The sequence below is a fragment of the Cavia porcellus genome, unplaced genomic scaffold (assembly GCF_034190915.1).
Source record: "Cavia porcellus strain 051 isolate PalLab524CR breed Dunkin Hartley unplaced genomic scaffold, mCavPor4.1 scaffold_22, whole genome shotgun sequence".
Taxonomy (NCBI): domain Eukaryota; kingdom Metazoa; phylum Chordata; class Mammalia; order Rodentia; family Caviidae; genus Cavia; species Cavia porcellus.
Window position 1 is genome coordinate 15,159,291 of NW_026947505.1, and position 22,419 is coordinate 15,181,709.

Consider the following 22,419-nt stretch of genomic DNA (forward strand, 5'->3'; position numbering starts at 1 on the left):
TAAATGGCAAATAAATACATGAAGAAATGTTCACCATCATTAGTCATTAGAAAAATGCAAATTAAAACAACACTGAGATTCCATCTCACTCCAGAAAGAATAGCCAGGATCAAGAAAACTACCAACAACTAACGCTGGAAAGGCTGTGGGGAAAAAGGAACTCTCCTACACTGTTGGTAGGAGTGTATACTGGTACAACCACTGTGAAGGTCAGTCTGGAGATTCCTCAAAAAGCTGGGATTGGAAGTCTTATTAGACCCAGCTATTCTACTTCTAGGCATATTCCCAGAAGAACTGAAAGCATCATACCATAGTGATATATGTGCACCCATGTTTATAGCAGCACAATTTGTAATAGCCAGATCTTGGAAACAACCTGAGTTTCCATCAACTGAGGAATGGGTAAAAAAGTTGTGGTATTTTTACAATGGAGTACTATTCAGCTATAAGGGACATTCTCTAAAATAGACCGTATACTAGCCCACAGAACATATTTAAACAAATGCAAAAGAGTTGAAATTATCCCTTGCATGTTATCAGATCATAGTGCCATGAAACTAAAAATTAATGATAAAAGAAATGCAAAAACTCCACAAACACATGGAAATTGAACAATACATTCTTGAGCAATCAGTGGGTCACAGGGGAAATTAAAGAAGAAGTTAAACAATACCTACAAGCAAATGAAAATACAAATACAACTTACCGGAATCTGTGGAATGCAGTGAAAGCTGTTCTCAAAGGAAAATTTATCACACTGAGTTCCCACATCAGGAAAACAGAATGAACACAAATAATCAACCTAATGCTACACCTCAAACATTTAGAAAAAGAAGATCAAATCAAGCGCAAAGTCAAAAGAAGGGAGGAAATTATAAAGATCAGAGTAGAAATTAGTGCAATAGAGACCAAGCAAACAAAACAAACAGTGAATCAAAGAGTTGGTTCTTTGAAAGAATAAATAAAACTGATAAACCCCTAGCCAACATTATTTAACAAAAGGAAAGAAAAAGCTCAAATTCATACAATAAGGAATGAAAAAGGCAAAATCACTACAGACTCTGTGGAAATACCGAAGATCATCAACAGCTATTGCAAAAACCTCTACTCTCATACGTTCGATAACACCGAAGAAATGGACAGATTCCTAGAAAAATATGAAGTACCAAAGGTTGGTCAAAAAGATGTAAAACTGCTGAATAACCCAATTTCTATTAATGAAATTGAAAATTAAGTCCTTACCTACAAGGGCCCAGACGGACTCACTGTGGAATTCTACAAGAAATACAAAGAAGACTTAATGCTAACACTCCTCAACAACTTCCAAGAAGTGGAAAGGGAAGAAATTCTTTCTAAGTCATTCCTGGAAGCAAATATTACTCTAGTACCAAAACCTGAGAGAGACCCAACTAAAAAAGAGAACTACAGGCCAATCTCCCTAATGAACACAGATGCAAAAATCCTCAATAAAATATTGGCAAACAGGATGCAGCAAATCATCAAGAAGATTATACACCACAACCAAGTGGGATTCATCCCAGGCATGCAGGAATGGTTCAACCTACATAAATCAATAAACGTAATCCACCATATCAATAAAACCAAAAGTAAGAATCACATGATTATTTCACCATTCACACTTCACAGACCGTGCCTTCTGTCTGCCTCACAGCTTAATTATTTACTTCTCACAGAGCCTGCGTGCTCTCTGCCTCACAGTTTAATCCTCTGTGTGTGATTTTGCTCCTCATTTAATCACTTGCTTCTCATGGAGTCCATGTGCTTTCTTCCTAGATTAATCATTCAGTTTAATTGTTCACTCTTGGCTGGGCACCTCACAGGAAAGCATCTAAATATATTTGCTTTCTCTATAACCAAGTCTTTAAGAATAAATCTTAAAAGGAGGGCAGAGATACTCAATTAGGTATGGATTGAAGTCTTTTTGGGGGTAGGGAGGAATTTTTATTTTAAAGAGAATAAAACCAAGCAAAATAAAACAGAATAAATGCAACCAAAACAAAACAGTGTAAGTGATACAGGACTTCAAAACAAGATAATAGGAAATCAACAATGGTTACCGTAATGTCTCTTGTTGTCTTCAAATAGCTGCCGCCCATATTTCAGACCTAGTAAAAATCAAACTAAACAGAACAGAATACAATCAATATAAACAAAACAATGAATGCAATAAAGGACTTTGAAACAAGAAGATAGTAAATCCAAAATGGCTACCATAATATATTTTGTTATCTTTGAAATAGCTGCCCATGTTACTGGACATAATAAAATCAAACAAGACAAAACAGAATAAAACCCAACCCAACAAAACAATGAAAATTATATAGGACTTCAAAACAAGATAATAGGGAATTAACACCTCACCTTCAGAAAGATATTCCCCACACACGCTACACTGTGTATTATTATCCTCTGAATAGATGATCAAACTACTGGCATTAGGCCTGAAAATTCAGTGAAACAGTAAACACTGTAAGCATTAAGTTGTATTTTACTTCAATCACTATCATTACAGCCTGTGTTTCTCCAAGTCACCTAGTTGCCTGGGGTAGAAAGTCTTGGGTCTACTTGTCTCCCAGCCTGTGTGCTAGAAGGGGCTGGTCTAGGGTTCTTCTCCAGTGACCATGCATGTCACCAAATCACAGGGAGGGCTTGCTTCTTCTGGATTGAAGTTTTAAACTGGAGGTTTCAGGAGAGAAACTCAGTGTGTCTGAACAAGTGTGAATTTTGCATGAGGGGTAACTAGGAGGTGAACACGGGAAAAGTTGCTAAAGGCTGTAAGCAGTTAATTTATGAATTAACTGGGAATTTTTCATTCCCAGATGAGTTAGGTAGGAAATCAAGTCCATTCAGCAATGGACTGCTGTTGAACTGCTGTACTATTGCTCCAGAATGTTGATTACATATAACCACAGCTCACTCTCTATCATCTATGATTGAACACTTTGATCCCACTTTGGTTGTTATTTTTAGCTTCCAAGCCTTAGAACCAAGAGCACAAAATATTACTCTACTTTTTAACAATCTTCTGAGTGTGTACATTGCCATGAAACAGGGCATCATTATCACATTTTTGCTTAATCATAATCAGAAATGGTGCACATTTTCCATCCCTGGGAAGGTGGTGCAGTTTATGGGCTTTTATTTCAGAAATATCTTATTAGGGTAGGGAAGCTACAGCCTTCAAACTAAAGTGTAGAAATAAGACTGAAAACTTTATGGGATGAAAGAACCCGTAAGTTTGCCTCTAAATCTGCCTTGGATGATAGAATTTTAAATCTCAGGAGACAGGGATTCTACCTAATCTTTATCTGATCTGTTGAAAAACTGTTCACTGTGGATGATCGTATGAGCAACTCTGGAAGGACTGTAACTGATTAAAAAGTTTAGAAGCCTTGGAAAGAGCCTCCAATCACATTTCACCTCAGCACCTGACAAAGTACAAACATAAAATTATAAACTAGCCTACACTGCTCTACAAAATTTAGATGATATAGTGAAAAATAGAATATCAAATATTGTTTAGCCCAAATTTAGGAGCTTCTCTGTCTGGAGCTGCCATCACTGAGCTGGCTGTACTATCAGAAGCATTGCCTTTCATATTCACAGTGCTGATCAGTATTAGAAAGCACAGACCCACTTCTCTACTTAGATTTTTCAGTTCTGTTTCCTGCATTTGTCAGCTTTATCATCATGAAATATCATATAAGACACATAAGTTAAAGGAGGAGAGGTTTAATTTCTCACAGTTTTAGCCCCTGATCAGCTAGGATATCATATAGGAAAAAGGCGTGAGAGAGGAGAGCTGCTTAGTTCTTGGTGGTTGGGAAACAAAGAAGGATGCCAGAGCAGAAGAGGTGAGTGACCAGATATAGACCTCTGAGGCCATGCCTTTATGACTCACCCAGATAGACCTAAAATTGTGCTCCGGCAATCCTTGAGGCAGATTCCAAAACCAACAAAATTGATCTGCACCCTGGGACATCCCACTCTTTGACAGCTTGATACATAACCACATATTCTTACACTACAATTAATCTCCAAAAAAAGACAATAAGAAGTTCAGAATTTTGCCTAACATAATAAAACTATTCCATGTACAATCAGAAATATAATAATTCCTTCTTCAAAGTCTAAACAGTTCTACATGTCTCAAAAGCTCAACTCAGAATCTCATCTGAGACTCAAGGCAAACTCGCAGCTGTGAACCACTGTAACATCAATAGAAAGTTACAGAATTTCAAGCCATAGGACAAGTATTTCCCTTCCAAATGGGAAGAATAGGAGACTATACAAGAATTAGACCAAAGCAGTACTGCAACCCAGCAGGACAACATCAAGTTCTGCATCTCCATGTCTGGCATCTAGGACACATGATGGTAAAATGTGAGTTCCAAAGGGTTTCAGTGGCCTCAACTCCCATATTGTCTCTCCTTTGCATTGATTCCACCCTGGCCTTAAACTTTCCTCTGTAAATATTTCATATTTATGGGATCTCTGATTTCCTTAAATCTCTACTGCAGGATTGGCTTCATTTCCACAGCTTCATGCACTACCCTCTTAGCAACTTTTTCCAAAATTTCCTTTGAAATTCAGTTATCTTCCTGGACTACACAACTCTTCCATTCTGCATCCCAGTAAAATCAGAATTGCATGGAATGCAGAAAGATCTGCTGTCAACAGAAGAAGCTACAGGCAACCTTGACCCATGGCTACAGTGGTCTCTGAGTGCCTGGATCCCTAAGCATGGTGGAATGAATCCCTAGGAATTGATTTCCTTGAAGGCTTTCTTGAACAGAGGTCTCAGGGCTTCTCTTCACCAAAGAATTGTTGATACCTTTGCACCTTTTCACCTGCAAAGACTGGAGTCAGATTTCTGAGATGCTTCCAAGCCATCTTTTCCCTAACCCTACAAAAAGAACTTAGTTTCTTTTTAATGACACTAACTTCTTTAGCAGCCACACCTCGTTTGGCTTCAACTAAATTTCACAAAATGAAGCCAAAATTTAATTTTTTTCAAAGTTTTTTTTTACCTTTTTCCCCTGATGATACTGTAAATCTGACTAAAAGTAGCCAATAGTTAGTACTCATATCACAGCCTAAATGTTAGTCTGTCATATAATTGCATCTGCCAGATTAATCAGTCTGACTCTCCTACTCTCAATATTCTACAAAGTCTCAGGACATGGGCAACATAGACACATTGTCTGTCAGAGCACAACTTATGTGACCTTTAGTCCATTTTCCAATGGGGTCCTTTTTTCCCAATGATACCGCCTAGCCTTGAAATTTATTGTCTTTATTCTGATCAGTATTCTTTTCTTCTGAGCTCTGGCCAGAATCTTGGTGAGGACACTATTGCGTTTTAATGTTTCCCTAGCCAGCATCTCCTTTCCAAGTCTTCCTGTAAATCAGTGTCAAAGGCTTCTAACCCACATGGTGAGGTTGTCACAGCAATGACACATTTCATTCTTCTCTGGTACAAATTTTTTGTATAAACTTTCTTTTATCTAAGATGCAAAATTCAACACCCACAAGTTAAAGGAGAAGAGAATTAGCTCATAATTTCAATCTGTCATCAACTGGCTCCAAGAAATAAATATAGTAAGCATATGTGGTAAAATGAAGCTGCTTGTGGTGTCTGGGAAGCAGAACAGAGGAAGAGTGCCCATGCTTAAGAGGTGAGGACCAGATACAGACAAAAACCCATGTGTTATGGTTTGGTCTGGATTTCCCACCAAAGCCTAAAGCAGTCATGGAGGTGGGCTTCCAGAGTTTGTGAATGACTCATGGTCCAATGCTAGGATTATGGGTAAGAGTGCTACACCCAAGTGGGTGTGGCCTACATACAATATAAGGGATAGAAAGAGTTTTCTCTCAGTGCTCCTTCCTTTTTGCTATTGTTTTTTGTTGTTTTCCACCACCACTAACTTGCCCTTTGCCACATGCCACTCTACCTTGGAGACAGCTGATTATGGACTGAAACCTCCTCAAACTGTGAACTAAATAATCCTTTCCTTCCTCAATTTTGCATGTTAAATAGTTTGTCTCAGCAACAAGAGAAAAGTGTCTGAGACATCATGCCTCCATGACCCACCCATACATATTTAGAAATGTGTTTTACCAATCCTCAGGACAGTTTCCAAAGCAAATCCACTTGAAACTCCATCCTAGGCACCACATTTCTCTCCTAAAATCTCAAGCTTCATGAAAATAAAGATCATGTGCTTTGTTAATTACTTGATACCCATTAAAGAAATGTACTACATATATTTTAGATAACTTAATTAGTGAATAAATCTCACAAGATGGGAAGTATAAAATTATTCCTTTATCCAAAGTTGCAGAAATCACTATTTACTTTTTAAATACTTAAAATAAGATCTCAAAAAGTGTTGATTTTGCACCCTAAGGCCATTTGTCAATATCTGGAGATATTTTTGGCTGGCACAAATGGAGGAAATCTACTGACATCTAGTAGCAGGAATGCTACTATATTTCACAAAATCTACAAAATATATCCCCATTTTCAAGTGTTATTAGAATTCAAGTGTCAGTAGTTACATTGACAGCCTGGCATAGACTTTTGCCTATACAAACAATTGATATCATTTTACAAAATGAGTCCTTCAGAAGATATTAGGAGGAATATGAAAGAATTTTTGGCAGTTAATCTTATTGATTAGCAATCAGATGGTCAGATGGACTAATAAAGTTACATTTCACTCTTTATAATGTACAAAGCAACTTCACAAGTTCTCAGCCGCTGCAGCCTTGCACTGCCAGATGAGAACCCATCTTCAGGAAAGCTGAAGATGCTTTTCTTCATTCTGCACTGCTCTCCCATTCGAGGGTTGGGAATGCTCCCAAGGAATCCTTTTCCTCTTCCTACTTCCTGGTTCTAATTCTTTTTCAATGACTCTTTGACATTAGAAGCAGAAAGATCAACGACTAGGAATTGCCAACAATGGTGTATTTAAGGGTTTCCTTGTTCATTTGTCACAGAGATGGAGATGGGTGTGCTCCCACTGACAATGTTCTGAGTGGAAAACTAGTGTCCTCCTCATCAATGTGCTGCCTCTAACCCTATGTAATTCTCTGATGCTTGTGGGCAGTGTAGCTCATCAGTCTCTTGTTTATCCCACTGAATTTCCTCTTTTCTGCTTGTGGTAGCCACTGCAGATGTAGGTACATTTCTTAACAGGATGAAAACAGCCAGTTTGACCTTGGAAGCTTGTACCCTGTTGAACCTTTTTTTCATCTTTATTAATACACATTTGTCATATATATTGAAAACATTTATACTAGGGAATTCATACCAGTACATAATATATCTTAATTTTTTCCCATTGCCCTCTCCTCCCTTCCAACTCTTCTTACCTTTCCCATTTACAAACCTTCATTTGCATATTTTCCCTTCATTTTCTTTTTTATTTTTTTCCTTTTCCTTAACCTTCTTTCCTGCTTCCCACTTCTGCTTCTTTGTCCATTCAATTTTCTTCTTCCCATTTCCAACTATCTATCCTCCTTTCTGCTCCTTATTTACCTTTTGAGTTTCTCATGCAACAGGAACAATGCAATATTTAAACTTGTGTGTCCAGTTCATTTCACTTAAGATTATGGTGTATCTTCATAACAGAAATTCATTAAGATGGGTGAGTCCTACATTGGTGGGAACAAAAAATTAGGTCTAATCTGTAACAGGAAAGAAATAGAAATCTTTGGTCTGAAATGCACAAGGGTACATAAGGATATACAAGGATGCACAGGATAATTAAAGGTAATATAGGATAGAGAATTTTTTGTCTGATAACTTTCCTAATAATCACTGTTGAAAATAATCTTACAAGTTCACACCTTGCAGTACAGGGAATCTATCGAGATTTTGCCATGGTGACATCTATAGAACAGAACGGACTACATCCCTTAGAGAGTATTGCAGGCCACATATCCTAGATAAAAATCCACAGAGGTGTCCTGCCAAAGGCACTACCACGTCCCACATCGGTGAGTTGCTCAGAGGCATTCTAGAGATGAAAGTAAGCCATAAAGTTATTTCAGTGTGAAAGGGTGTTTAATCAAGTGAAAGGATAAGTTATTTGTTACTTGAGACATATCACAGTAAATCCGCACAATTTTACTCTTGTCTGATTTTTTCTAGAAAATTTTTGGAATTTATCATAAAAATGGAAAGATGATATTAGAGACAATGTCTGAGGTGCTGTTAATGTACAAGATTAGAACCCTACTCAGTTTTGAATATCAAGAACAGCACTTCTGCACCGGCACACAGCAGTGCCATGAGCACCCAGGGGTCCCTGTCAGGAGGCCTGCCGCTCTGCTTCCTCACTGTGAACGGGTCCTGCGTGAAAACTCCCCTACACGCCTGGCCCCCGGGCGCTCCTCTACGCGGTGTTCGGCTGTGGGGCTGTGCTGGCCGTCTTGGGAAACCTCCTGGTCGTGGCTTCCATCCTGCGCTTCAAGCAGCTGCACTCACCCACCAACTTCCTCATCGCCTCTCTGGCCTGCGCTGACTTCTTGGTGGGAGTCACCGTGATGCCCTTCAGCATGCTCAGGTCCGTGGAGAGCTGCTGGTACTTCGGGACAAGTTTCTGCACTTTCCACACGTGCTGTGATGTGGCATTTTGCTACTCCTCTCTCTTCTACCTGTGCTTCATCTCCGTGGACAGGTACATGGCCGTTACCGACCCCCTGGTCTACCCCACCAAGTTCACAGGGTGTCTGTGTCAGGCATTTGCATGGCTGTCTGCTGGACTCTGCCCCTGGTGTACAGCGGTGCCAAGTTCTACACCGGGGTCTATGACGATGGGCTGGAGAAATTAACCGGCGCCCTCAACTATGTAGGACATTGTCAGCCTGTTATAAATCAATATTGGGTTTTGGTAGATTTTCTGTTACTAGTCATACCTATCTGTGTTATAATAATTGTATACAGTAATATTTTTTCTGGTGGCCAGAATGCAGGCTAAGAAGATTGAAAATTCTCGAGGTAAAGAAGATCCATCTTTAGGCTCTTACAAAACTAGAGTGGCCAAGAGAGACAGAAAAGCAGCTAAAACCCTAGGGATCACAGTGGTGGCATTTTTAATCTCATTGTTACCATATATGATAGATTCAGTCATTGATTATTTTATGGGCTTCATCACCCCTGCCTGTATCTATCAAATTTGCTGTTGGTGTACAATATTATAATTCAGCTATGAATCCTTTGATTTATGTTTTATTTTTTTCTTGGCTTAGGAAAACAATAAAATTCATTTTAAGCAGAGCATTAAGGGGAAGTTCATCAAGCACATATATTGATTCAAAATAAGTACAGAGTTAAGAAAATTAAGAATAATTTCAGAATTAAGCATTATGTTGAAATAAAATAAATATAACTCAAAACTGATGAGGTATTTTATTTTTCAAATTAGGTTTAGGAGAGTAAACTATCAAACCATTGTGAAGATATATATCACACTAAATAATAAATAGTGAAGTAATTTATAAAATCAGTTGTCTGCATGTTTTTGCATATATCCTTCACACACCCCCTGGTTTCTTCTAATTTACTGAATTCTGTATCTCTTTTTTGGGATGTGAAATCTCCAATGACCTTCTCTTTTGTATTCAATTGTATTTGTCTTCAGAGGGCTTATTTGTCCCCTTGTCTTCTCTGGACTAGTTTGTTAGGTGGCCATAACAAAGTACCAAAAACTAGTGGTGAAACTACAGAACTGCCTCACAATTCCAGAGGCTCAAAATTCAGGATTCCAGTGTGACTGACTGTATTGGCTTCTTTTGGAAGAATCGCTCCCGGGCTTGCAGATGGCTGTTTTTATCTGTGTTCTCATAATCTCTTCTTCCATGTGTCTGTATCGTAATCTTATCTTCATACACTGACATCAGTCAAGCTGCATTAGGACCCAACCTTAAATACCCATTTTAACCTAATCAAAAACTGGAGCTCTTTGTGTTAAGACTTTACCATACCAATTTTGGGTGACAACGAGCCCATCTGGCTGTGATGATACTACCCAAGGATCTCGTTATTCACTACCCTTCTCTGATTACTCCTCCCTCTTCCTTGCAGGAGATCTGGGGACAGCAGGAAAACTTCTCAGCTTAATGGGAGTGGGGGAGAATACTGAAATTCTCATTCACAAAATCATAGGATAAGTAATTCACTCAGGCTTGGGCCATGTAATAAGTACAGATACTGACCAGAAATTTTGTAAGGCGAATGATCTACCACAAAAAGACTGGCACAACCATCACATTACAGCCTGCAGTTGACTTCAGTTATCCACAATAGTGTGCAACTCACTTCTGCAACTTTTCTCGTCAGTTTTTATCACTTAAAAATAGACTGTCAAGTAGTCCCTTCTTGCTTTCAAAGGTTATATCCTGACATCCAGCTGAACCCTACGTCTCTCATGTTATTTTCTGTGCATATAACATGATGAGTTTGACTTATAAATTAGGCATAAAAAGAGATTAATAACAATAGCTAGTAGTAAGCTGCAATAATTGTGGCATTATAGTTTCACAAAATTTATGTGAGTGTGCTCTTTCTGTCTCAAAATATTTTATTTTTCTGTGTTCACCCTTTTTCTTCTTGAAGTAACGTGAAATTATGCAATGCCCGTCTGATGAGATAAAGAAAAGTGACTAAGCCCTTGTCACTCACTGTGACAATAACTTTTGGAATCTCATGTGCAATAGAGAAGTATCACAAATTTGTTTTTTCCTTATTTACAGTTTTACAGAAGTTTTGCTCTTATCACAGATCTTATCATTCTCAGCATATGACATTTTCTTTCCTTCTTAAACTGTAGAATTTGTATGCTTTTGCTTAAAGGAAGCTTCTCATGGCTTCTGTGTGGCATATCTGAATGCCAGAATCTCTACTCTTGTGCTTTGGGGCTGGTATTAAGCAAAATAAGGTTTAGTTGAACATAAGCCTTGTGAAACTGCAATGCTGCATTTGAAAGCTGAGATGGCTGCTAAGCAGTAAGTAACAGACAGGTAGCTTGTACACCATATACTCAATTTAAAATTATAATTTCTTTCTGGAATTCTTCATTTAATGTTTTCTGACTGGAGTTCACAGCAGGTAGGCAAAATATGAAACCTAGAGGAAGAGGAATTATTCAATTTTACTTCCCCAGAATGCTGCAGGGCCCAAATCCAATGGCTATATTTTTTAAATGTATAAACAATGCATGCTGTAATTTTACATTACCTGTCTGTAATATTGTTTATAGAAAAAAGTCATTTGAAACTTGCATCTATAGTATTTTGTCCAATGAAACTAAATGATGCTAAAATCATTGTTTATAAACTTTTTTATTCTTTTTTCTTGTGTTTTTCTATGGTGTCACTGATTGCTGTTGTTACACTATTTTTCTCTCACTGGTTTCCAAGTAAGCTTCTGAATTTTTTCTAAAATTACTCATACCATATTGTATGAGTATAATTTTGTGTAAGCATCTGTCTCAGGTACAAATAAGGATAAGAAATATTTTATATATACAGTTTTCTTTCAGGAAAATAATTTTGAGACTACTATGGATGACACATTTTAAATTTTATCATCAAGAACTTAAAAAGTGTCAGGAATACTAAGTCCCACCAATGACGATTACATGGCTGAACTTCCTGTGAACCCTTTCTCCCCTACCCCACCCCACCCATGCCAGTGTGATAAGAAATTGGAAGATAGCTTTAAATTCCTGAAATCTGGTGCAGCTTCCCTCATAAATATGGTGCCAGCCAAGTTCTGTTAATCATTTCTGTAAAATTGTCTTCTCTCTCATGTGCAATCCTATGATTTGAGAGCCTAACTATGAAACTAAACTAGACTTTACTTTTATGTGGGAAGGTTTTCTAATGAGTCTTCAAGGATGTTTGGACTTGTAAAAGTAAATAGGAGAGAGGAAACCTTTTTTGACAGTAGCACTCATTTTCATAAATAAAGGATTGAGCTTAGCAAATTAGAAGGCAGTGAATACATTAGTGCACGGCAACAGGCAATAAATGTAGTCTCATGCTGTAACACTGCCTTTACTCGGCAGGTCAACCTAGCTGTGAAACATTTGACAAAAAGTATCATGCTCTCTTGTTTTAGAGTATAACAAAGCAGAAACCGTTAAGTAATGAATAGTTAGATAATATTCCTACTCAGTAAATGCACTGTAGAATTGTACTGTCATGAAGTTACATACATTATGAATGTAATAGAAGGTCAAAGGTAAATAAAACATTTTTAAAATTTTTCTTGTGGAGAAACAAAATGTTTGATAGTAATGATACAAAAGTCTCCAACACAACTGTAGACATAGTTTGTTTGAACATTTAGAGGATATATGAAACTTCACTGAAAGAAGAAAGCAGAATCTTCCCTATCTTTCACAATGAAAATTGTTATAATGGTTTGTGTAGTGTCAATTTCATTGGCTTTGAGATCTGCCTGGGGAACTGATGGGGCACACTTCTGGGTGTGTTTGAGTGAGTTATAAAGTTGTGGTCTTAGAATCTGGCTGGTCCCTGTACATTCTTCTCTGGCCCAGTTCCTGACCACCATGAACTAAGCAGCTTGGTTCCATCACAGCCTTCTGCTGTGAGCTTTCTGCCTTGGAGCCAACAGACCATGAACTGAATCTCCTTAAAAGATGAGCCAAAATGAACCTCCCCTTTAAATCCTATCCAACAGGAAAGTGACAAATAACAGTGGTTGCCTGATTACACAAGCATATGATACCTTTGTTAGGATCACAGTATGTTCCAAGCTATCAATGACTGAATTAGATTTGCACACATGATTCCAGGAAAACTACTCAATAGGCCTTGTGGGCCAGGAGTGTTGCTCAGTTGCAATAGCTTTAACATGCTTGGGATCCTGAGTTTGATCCCTAACACACCAAACAAAAACAACAACAAAAATCGATGTCCTTGGTTAAGTCTGTTATATCATCATTTAAGAAAACATGAGCAGAGATAAAAGATAAGGTTGAGTGTTAGAATGAAGTTTCCTAGATCTTGCCTAAGTTCTAATTCTTTAAAGTTGGATTGCTCATCCTTCCCTTAGCACAACACAAATACACTTATCACCAAAAGTCAGCACATACTCAAAGGTAGATAGAATGCTAGAAACATCCCCTTTATAGTTCAGGTAAAAACAAACACTGTCCTAATATTGTTACAGTAATTAAATATTGTTGTACAATGAGATAAGAGAAGGGACAGATAGACAAATTCAAAATTAGGGAGTTAAAATATCATTACTTGCAGATGATATGATTTAAAATAAATTTGTTCTCTAGCTTCAGTTCCAGTCACTGGCACCAGAATGTCTTTTGCCTGAGGTCTTTTTCTTATACCTTGAGCTCCTATGCAGCCCTCAACATAGATCATTAGGGCTGCAGAAATGAGATATTTTAATAGCTGCCTTTAACTAATGAGCGGCTTGAATTGTGTATCAGTTCTCTGGCTATGCTGCCAAACAGGGGGATGATTCTGCAGCAGTTCAGCATGCTGGCTGCTTTCCCTCCCTTTCTCCCTCTCCCATCTCCCCCTACACATCCTCATCACCTCCAAAAGGAACTTCATTCATTGGGATGTTTGTCTTTGAGTTACCTTCCAGGGACACAAACTAAGTCACTCTTTCTCCTTCCTATTTCATTGCCCATAGCCCAAAAAGTTGTTGAAATAATAAAAGGTAATCCATATTATTATTTCATATCTCAGTTCTGATCCAAATATTGAAGGTGGCTTTGTCTGTGTGCTTTCCTTTATGGAGAGTACCTTTTTGAAGTATACATATGGCTTGGTATTTGGGTTTTTTGTTTGCTTTGTTTTAGTTTTTAGTCATAGGAGAGGGACAGGCATGTAAAAAGAAAAAATACAGAAAATATTCTCTGTGTCCAAGAAAGGATAATATAAAGAGGGTTGAAAATGGAGACGTTGTAACCTGAAGATTTAGAAGTGGCCGTGGAATACAGGATTGTTTTCCTTTAAAGGGATCAAGGGATCAAGGGTTCCATGCAGACGGGTCAGGGCTTCAAGGGTTGGTTTGAGGTCTCATCTCACAACCCACATAAAAGGATCTTGAAACAACCTGATTTCACCCAGTCCACCCAGGAATGTCTCTTGGGGAGCTGTTCATCAGAAGAGATCTAAGGATAGAGACACTGTCACAACCATATCAGGCTGAGCTGCCCAGTGGCTGATTTCTGGATCAGTGACATTTGCAAAAAACACTAGAGTCAGAACCCAAAGTACCAGGGTGGAGTGGAATTGTATTTTGAGGACTTTCTGAGCTGCATGGAGACAACTTCAAAACTACCAGGTATTAAATGTGCTGGGGATGGAGAGACAATAAAATAAAAACAAATCCATAGGTTCACACATTCAAAATAACAAAGACAAAATAATCCAAAGCACATGAAAAAAAACATAATGCTGAAATAGAACCAATAAAAACAACTAAAACAACATTCCAAAAGAAATTAATTAAAATAGTTTGATAAAAACAAGATGCTTCTATGTGTCTTTTGCTCAAAAACAAAATCTATCACACATTTTATAGCGTTTGTTTTTGTAGTGCTGAAATCAAAGTTAGGGCCTCTTGCCTACTAGGTAAGCACTCTACACTAAGTTATAACCCTATTTCAAAGTCTGTATTTTTAACAAGTACTCATGGATGATTCCAGCACTGACCACAGACAACTTACTAGGGAAAGAATTACTTTTGGTTAGAATCTTCAGTTCAGCTCAAGATGTTAGTAGGCTATAAATGTTGATAAAGATTTAGACAACCATCTGTCACGTTATTTGTCCTTTTTTTGTATTGCCTACTATCTTCTTTGTAATTCACTGCCTAACTCTTCTTAATTTTTTTCCCTACCAGTTATGCCCAGAAAAGGGTCAGGACCAAAAGAAGGGGTTTCTTTTAAAGAGAAGCTTAGTGAGAAAACAGCAGCTATTCACTGCGGAAGCAAAATAAACGCTACACCCAGCCTCACCTGCAGAAGGAGGATGGCCTTGGAAACCCCATGGAATGAGCAGACATCTCCATAGCCAGTCTGTCTCCTAAAGAAAATGGGATACTCATCTGTGACCCAATCTCCTTACTCCACTGGATAAATACTTCACAATAGGGTAAACAAGAAAGGTTGGGGATATCAGTGTAAGACCTCAAAGGAGAAAGATGCATTTCCTTTATATTATAGAATTACCAGAATTGACAAAAACACTCAACATTGCTCTCACCCTGATTAAATTTTAAATAGGATATTCCTGACTCTAGGCTCTTGACTCTCTTTTATTAGAACATTTATGTTAGAAAAAATTATAACTGTTCATTTTCTGTACCCCTTTGAGTTGTAACTCTTTCTAAAACTTTCTTGAGAGTTTTGAAACCCATAAACATGTCTCTTAAGGACCGGGAACCTTCTTTCTGAACTATAATCATCAGCGAAGATAACATCCCCGTCTTCTGTTCTCTGTGCAAGAGTAGCTTCAGAAGGTGACTTGCTCCGAGAGTTAGAAAGGTATCCCTGGGTAATGTAAAAGGAAGATTACTTTTCCTTTCTCTAAAGCTAGAGGTGGCTGTAATCTCTTCCCCTTTATCTCTTTAAAAATCACCAGCCTTTGTTTCAGTGGAGTTAAGCTCAGAGTGAGTTCTGACCTTTTTCCCTTACTGCAATAGTGTTGAATAAACTTTTTATCTAGTACAATGCTTTTTGCTTTGACATAATAAAAATAAACTGCAGAATTGATCAGTTGGTTATCATCTGGAAAAAAATCACAAGTTCCCAATCTTGTGTAGCAGTAGGTATTTATTTTCCACACTCTGACACTGAGCTGTGATGACTATGCTTCAGGCTATAGCAGCAACAAGAGGAGAGAAGGGACTCTGGTTAAAACATATTATTTACATTTTCATTTTTATCCTTTTAATTAAGGGAAAAATAAAAATAGCAGGATATATTATAGTAACGCACTTTGATTTCCTATTAACTTGATTTGAAACCCTGTATTGCTCTCACCATCTTGTTTTGACTGATTTCCCTCTGTTCTGGTTTGCTTGATAGTACCAAGTTCGAAAGTATAGGCAACAACTGTGAAGACAATAAGATTCATTATGATGCTCATTCTGGTTGACTATTATCTTCTTTTGAAGTCCTTTAATGTCTCCAATGTTTTGGTTTTATTGGTTTTGTTCTTTACTGCTTTGTTCAATTTTATTATAACTGATGATATACGCAATTCTTTTTAAGATAGCAAGAGGCATTATGGTAACCATTGTTGATTACCTTGTATTTTGTTTTTACATTATGTATTATGTCCATCCTTTTGATTTGACTGACTCTGTTCTGTTATGTCATATTTGGTTTTACTCTCTTCAAAAAAAAATGTAATAAGAACTGTGGGAGTAATAAAACCCAAAATGTGTAATTGTCATTGTACAAAAGAGAGGAAAAGAAAGTGCTCTAAAGGACATAATTGCATGTATATTTAAGTGTATAAGATAAATAACCATATTACTGAGTTTTGTTGGATCATTGAACAGAACTGTTTGCAGTCTCACTGTTTGAATGTCCACTTTATATGCTTTGATTTTGTAACTTGAACAACTATTTCTAAGATGACAATATGTAATCTATTAACTAGTGATTTCCTATTGTTTATTTTTTCTGAAATTCTGTATAACTTGTACCCTTTTTCTGTTTTTCTTTCTTTTACTCCTTAAATAAAATTTTAAAAAATTACAAAAAAAAATAGCAAAGCTTCATGTAGCCCTCATCCTTCTCAGATTTGAAACTGCCAATCTAAGTTCCACTGGGACAAAAGTTCAAGAGAGAAAACAAGAACAAGTGTCATAAAACCAAGCCTCAGGACCAGCACATTCTCACCACTGCTGTCATTCTTCTTCATGTGAAAATATCACCAGGTGGGCTGTGAGGAACCTCCCAAAGAAGAGATGGGAACCTCAGCTCAACCCACCCATCAGGGAGGCTGTAGGTTCACATCACAGAAGACAATGAGATAGCATATCAGTGAATGGCATTAGAAAAGTTCAATAGGCAAAATTAAAAGTACACTCAATAAGAATAGAGTACATGCCATTAAAGAGATGCTATATGGTTTGGAGTTGAGTGTTTTCATATGGTCTTGACGATGTCTTCAAGATAGGTAGCTTGCATGGGTATTCTTACTGTCTTCCAGGTACCCCATCTGTTGGCTATGTTAAAATGCCAACTGTCAGCCTGTGTCTGAAGTTTGGAGAAGTGTACCCTTACTGTAATAGTGTTGCTTCCTTGAGGTTGGAGACCTACAGGACAAAGGGCACAGCCTTAATTTATGCATGAAATACACAGGCCCAATTTACGAGCTGATTGCATCTTTAAGATGTTAAGCAAAATGTTTTGGAAATGTTATCAGCATTCAGGTCTTAAAGAGGTCCTTTCCAGGTTCTTGGTGTCCTGAACAAAAAATTGGACAAGACATGCTAAAAAGGTAGCAAAGATTTGCACGTATTGAAGGTGGAAAAGAAATACACTCTGCAGGGTGAGAGTGTGCTGCTGAGAAGGTTCACAAGGAAATAGGCTCTCAGCAGACCCAGGAGGTGATTCACAGCAGCCATGAGGTTAATGAACGGTCTTTTATATCTCCTGTTTCAATACAGCTTTTGTTCCATGAGAACAAAGCATTCTGGATGGCTGTTCAGAAGGTCACCTGGCCTGGCATCAGATCTAATCTGTCCTATCAAAGGCCCATGATTGGGAACTGTTGTCTGAGCATAGGTTCTGGGTTTCCGTGATGTACACTTAACCAATTTCGTCCTGCCCAGCTCTCCTCACTCACAATGAGTTTCCTGCAAAGGAAAAAGGCATTGTAACCTTGGATGATTTTATGGCTTGAAGCTACAGCTTTTCTTAAGAATACAATTTTAAAATTATTCTTTTCCTTGTCTTCTTTTTGCTTATTTTAGTTTTATTCTACATCAGAAAGAACTACAGAGTTACATGACAAAGGGCATGATTATAGGGAATGGAGGCTTATTTGAAAAGTAAATCAACTACCCAAAGTATTAAGGGATGTTTCTCAGCTCAATGTGGAAGAACAGGATGTGACTGAATGTTCTCCTAGTGCCTGTCACCTGCAGAAAACACATGTCCCAACCGGCCTGCTGAGTTTGGGCACCATCAGTAGAGCTTTCATGAGGCAGCTTCTGAACTGAATTTTGTGATATAAGACAACTGGCTACCTTAGGCCTGGTACCAGATGAGGGTTCATGAGAGTTTTTTCTAGGTCCTTGGTGTCCTGGACAAAGAACTGAACACAAGACAGACAGCAAAAGTGTGTTTACTGAAGGTTGAAAGATCAAGATGGTTGGTGAAAGAAGCACTTAGAGGCCTTTAAGATAAACAGAAAGAGCCCTTTAGTACCACAAATACATTGAATGAATCCCATGTCAAATAAATAAGGCATTTGGACAGTTGTCTTATCAAAAGCTTATGTGACCTCTTGCCAGATGGAAATGAAGAATCAATTAGGAAGAGTAGTTTTTGATTATTCATATCCAGATGTAAATGAAGGGTTGGGGAAAGCATCTTCTTTTTTTTTTTCTTTTTCCTTTTTATCAGTACCAGGGATCGAACTCACAACTGCCTGCTTACAAGGCAGGTGCTTATGCTGCGGAGCTAAATTCCCAGCCCTGGAAAAGCATCTTCTAATTGGTCCTGAAAACAAATTCAAATGAAGAATTAGAAATAGTGCTTTTCTCTTGATCCCATGAGCCGTGCTCAGGAGCCTTAAACATAGAGTCATTTTGGGTCTCATGTTCTGCCATGTCTTTTCCATTTTAGGCAATATCTCACTCAACTGTAGGGAGCCACTGGAGATTGTTCACATGTAGGGCTAAATAAAGGACAGTCCTGAAAATACAAAAAGCCCAAAACAACCCACTTAAACAAGCTATTCCAGCTCCAAGAAGGCAAGGGGCCCAGGCTAGCCAGGCAAACAAGTTGCTAGGCAGCCAGTTTGAAATTGACATCTTCCTCTTGAATGTACAACTAAATGTGCTACAGTGATTGAGCAGATCCTTTTCTCCCATTAGGAGAGTAAAGGCTCCACCTGACCCCAGCTTTGTCTCTTCTTTATTTTCTCATCCTCTTTTCACCCTTCACCCTAAGAACCTCAAGAACTTCACAGGTCATGGCATTCAATCAGTTACCTGAGTTTCTAAGACTTCTGAGACACTCCATTTCATCAGTTGTCCAATTTGTGCCAGTCCTAATCTACTTCAGGCCTACTCTGGTGGAAGTATCTCCATGTCTGTATGGAACCCATTTGCAATACAGCACTACGCCATTGGTTGAGAAAGCCTGCTTTCCAGAAGAGCTTGATAATTAGCAGCTTTTGAGTCTCAAAGACATTCCTTCTAGGTTCCTGAACAAAGAATTGAACAAAACATGCAGAAAAGATAGTGAGGATTTTCATTTACTGAAGATGGAAAAGAAATATCTCCTACAGAGTGGGAGTGGGCTGGTAGAAGGCTCAAAGGGGCCATGAGGATAATAGCAGAGGTCATTTGTATCACCTCTTCCCATGTAAACAAGACACTTAAAAGGACAGTCTTATTGGAAACATGCAGATTTAAGCTGTCTTACCAAAGATCTAACTGGTTTTTCGTCAGATGTGAATGAAGAACTGAAGATAGCACTTTGTGATTGGTCCAGCCAGTTCCACATGCAAAGTTTGGGAATTTAGTCATCCTGAATTCTTTATTCTGCTCATGTTTCATAGATCTCTGCAACTGCCAAGTCATGCCCACTTGCTTAACCAGTTTGCCCCACCTTTAACTCCTACCTCATGATGACTCAACAGAGGTGGACTAACATTTTAAGTTTTCTATATTCTTAACCAGTATCTGTTGTTTACTGTGACATTGTGTGTTTGCCAGATTCAAAATAATGTTTTCATTATGCACTGCATCTTTGTGACAGACTCACAGACATTACTCAGAACTATACAAGTCTGCCCTTCAGGAAAGGAGCCTGGACCACTTGGCATCCTTTTAAAACTCACATTGAACATTACATTGATGACATGCTGACGAAGTTGGATGACCTAGTGTTATGAAGGTAGGATAGAAAACTAAAGATAAGTAAAAGTGAGGCAAGGAAGTAATAATATTTTAAATAAAACTGCAGCTTTGGGACATAAAACTAAATTAAATTTTTTTCCTTCTCAAGACACAATGAGCTGGGGATTTAGCTCAACTCAAGTACTTGTGAGTGTTATAACTTGAGCCCCGGTATAAAATCCAAGGAGGCAAGAGACCGAAAATTTAGTGGCAAAGGCTTTATTTTCAGGCCTGGCGACCAGTCTCCGGGAGCCAATTTGGAGACCGTCCCCTAGGAGCTGAAGGGAGGACTTTAAAAAGGGGCTGGAGGAAAGGGCGGGGGGAGAGAAACAAAGAAACCTGTAGAGCCATCAAACTTGTTGACCCGAGTCTGGAAACTGTATTGCTGTCCACTTAGCTCTGACAATCTAGGGAGTTTCTGGTGTTTTTTAAAAATTATTTCCATCCTGCAGACTGACATTATCTCAGAGTGGCACGTCTGCAGCAATATTTGGAGAAGAAAGTGGACAGTTAATTATCTCAGGACAGCTTGTCTTCGCTAGTGAGTGCGAAGGGGTCACAAGTTATGAGACGCTGGAACTTAAGTTTTATGAAGACCTGATATCTAACTCATTTGATACATACAGAACAAAAGGAAAGCACCGATTGGGGTTTGGGCCATAGTATTACCCGGTAATTTGTTTAAGCTAAGCAGTTCTTAAAATTGGGGCAGGCTCATTTTACAACAGATCATCACCGGGTCAGGGGGAGGTCACCAGAAACCCAAATTCTTTATGGCCTAGATAGATAGGTGAGGGGAGAGGGAGGCAATAAGGCGCCATACAGAACAGAAAACGGCGGTAATGTGTCAAGGTCAGGGTAAAGGGTTAAACTCACACGCAAATCTCTCTGCACACAAGCAGGTTACTTTAAACAAATGTAAGTTAATTGCCATTCTAGTTTTCCTTAGCTCTTTAGCAGAGAATAGAGGCTCTTAGCAGTGATTAACAACCCTTGTTAGCTTGTTTTAGCACAGCTTCTGTAGTTTGTAGAGAGCAACAATGGTTAACATATCAATTAGGTGAGATTCTTGCAATTCTTTACAGAGGAGAGTGTTGCTCAACAGATCAATTAGGTCCCTTAACATATCAGTTAGGGAAAAAGGATAAAACAAACACATTTAGTAAGCCCCTATACAGGTTTGCTATAATACACATATAACAAAGCTATTTTCTTAGGGTACAACATTCCCCACTGATTTTAGTCAGTGTGTCAAATCATTGACTCTTTAGCATCTGTTTATAACCTTGTATGTGTCTTTAAAATTATAAGCTTTTAAGAACTTTGACATAGTTTATCAACTTGTTTATAACACAAGGCCCAGTAGGAGGATTAACAAAGGTCTTGTAGCTGTCATTAAAGCTGTTAACCAAAAGGAGAAAGAAAACCAACATTTAAATTTACTCTGTTTTATCATACAAGTAACAATTTTTAAGTCAGACAGAGGCCTCTTAGGGGTCTCTACAAAAGAGGAGAACACAAAATTATCAGTTATATTAGACAATCTTAAGCTTTAAAGTGTCCTTGGAAGAAATGACAGTTTATTTATCCGCAGGCTAATGGTCTTTTGAAGCTGGGGACCTGTCTGCAGTGGGAACGTTGAATCCAGGCAGGCTTTTAGCTACTTTGACAGTCCATTGCAGCTCAAGTGATTTATGGTGAGGTCGCTTGTCTAGGTGCCTAGGCTCTTTAGCTCGCAGTGGGCAGCAGCGAAATAACCAGTGGATGGAAGTCAGAGCTGGCTGAAAAGTCTGGGGGAGACTTAATAAGATCTTGATTAGTTAAATCAGCTAATTTTTAGAAACCTTTAATGATAAGAGGAAGATCTCTTATATGAAACCTCAAAAGAGGAAATATCTGCAACATAGGGGATGCATCACGCACACAAAGGGGCAGAAGGAAAAGAGACTTACCCAGTTTTCGCCAGTTTTTAAGGCCATTAGTAATTATAGTTTTTAAAATCTAACTTATCTTTTTACCTCTCCTGAACTCTGAGGCTGGTAAGCCCAATCGAGTTTTTAATTGATCTGCAAAGCTTAGGTTAATTTGAGTTATTAGGCTATAAAAGCCAGGCCATTGTCGGACCCCATGGATAAAAAGGGAGACCAAATCAGGGAAACTGCTATCAGAGCTGACTCAGACTAAGTAGAAAACGCTTTTACTCATCTAATGAAAGTATCAACCATTATAACATTTATATCCTT

The 22,419-nt window shown here is 38.2% G+C and overlaps 1 pseudogene; it reads left to right on the plus strand.

The window, feature by feature from the left end:
* Positions 1-8,318: 8,318 nt before the first annotated feature.
* On the plus strand, positions 8,319-9,352 carry LOC100725564 (trace amine-associated receptor 6-like; annotated as a pseudogene).
* The last annotated feature ends 13,067 nt before the right edge of the window (positions 9,353-22,419 follow it).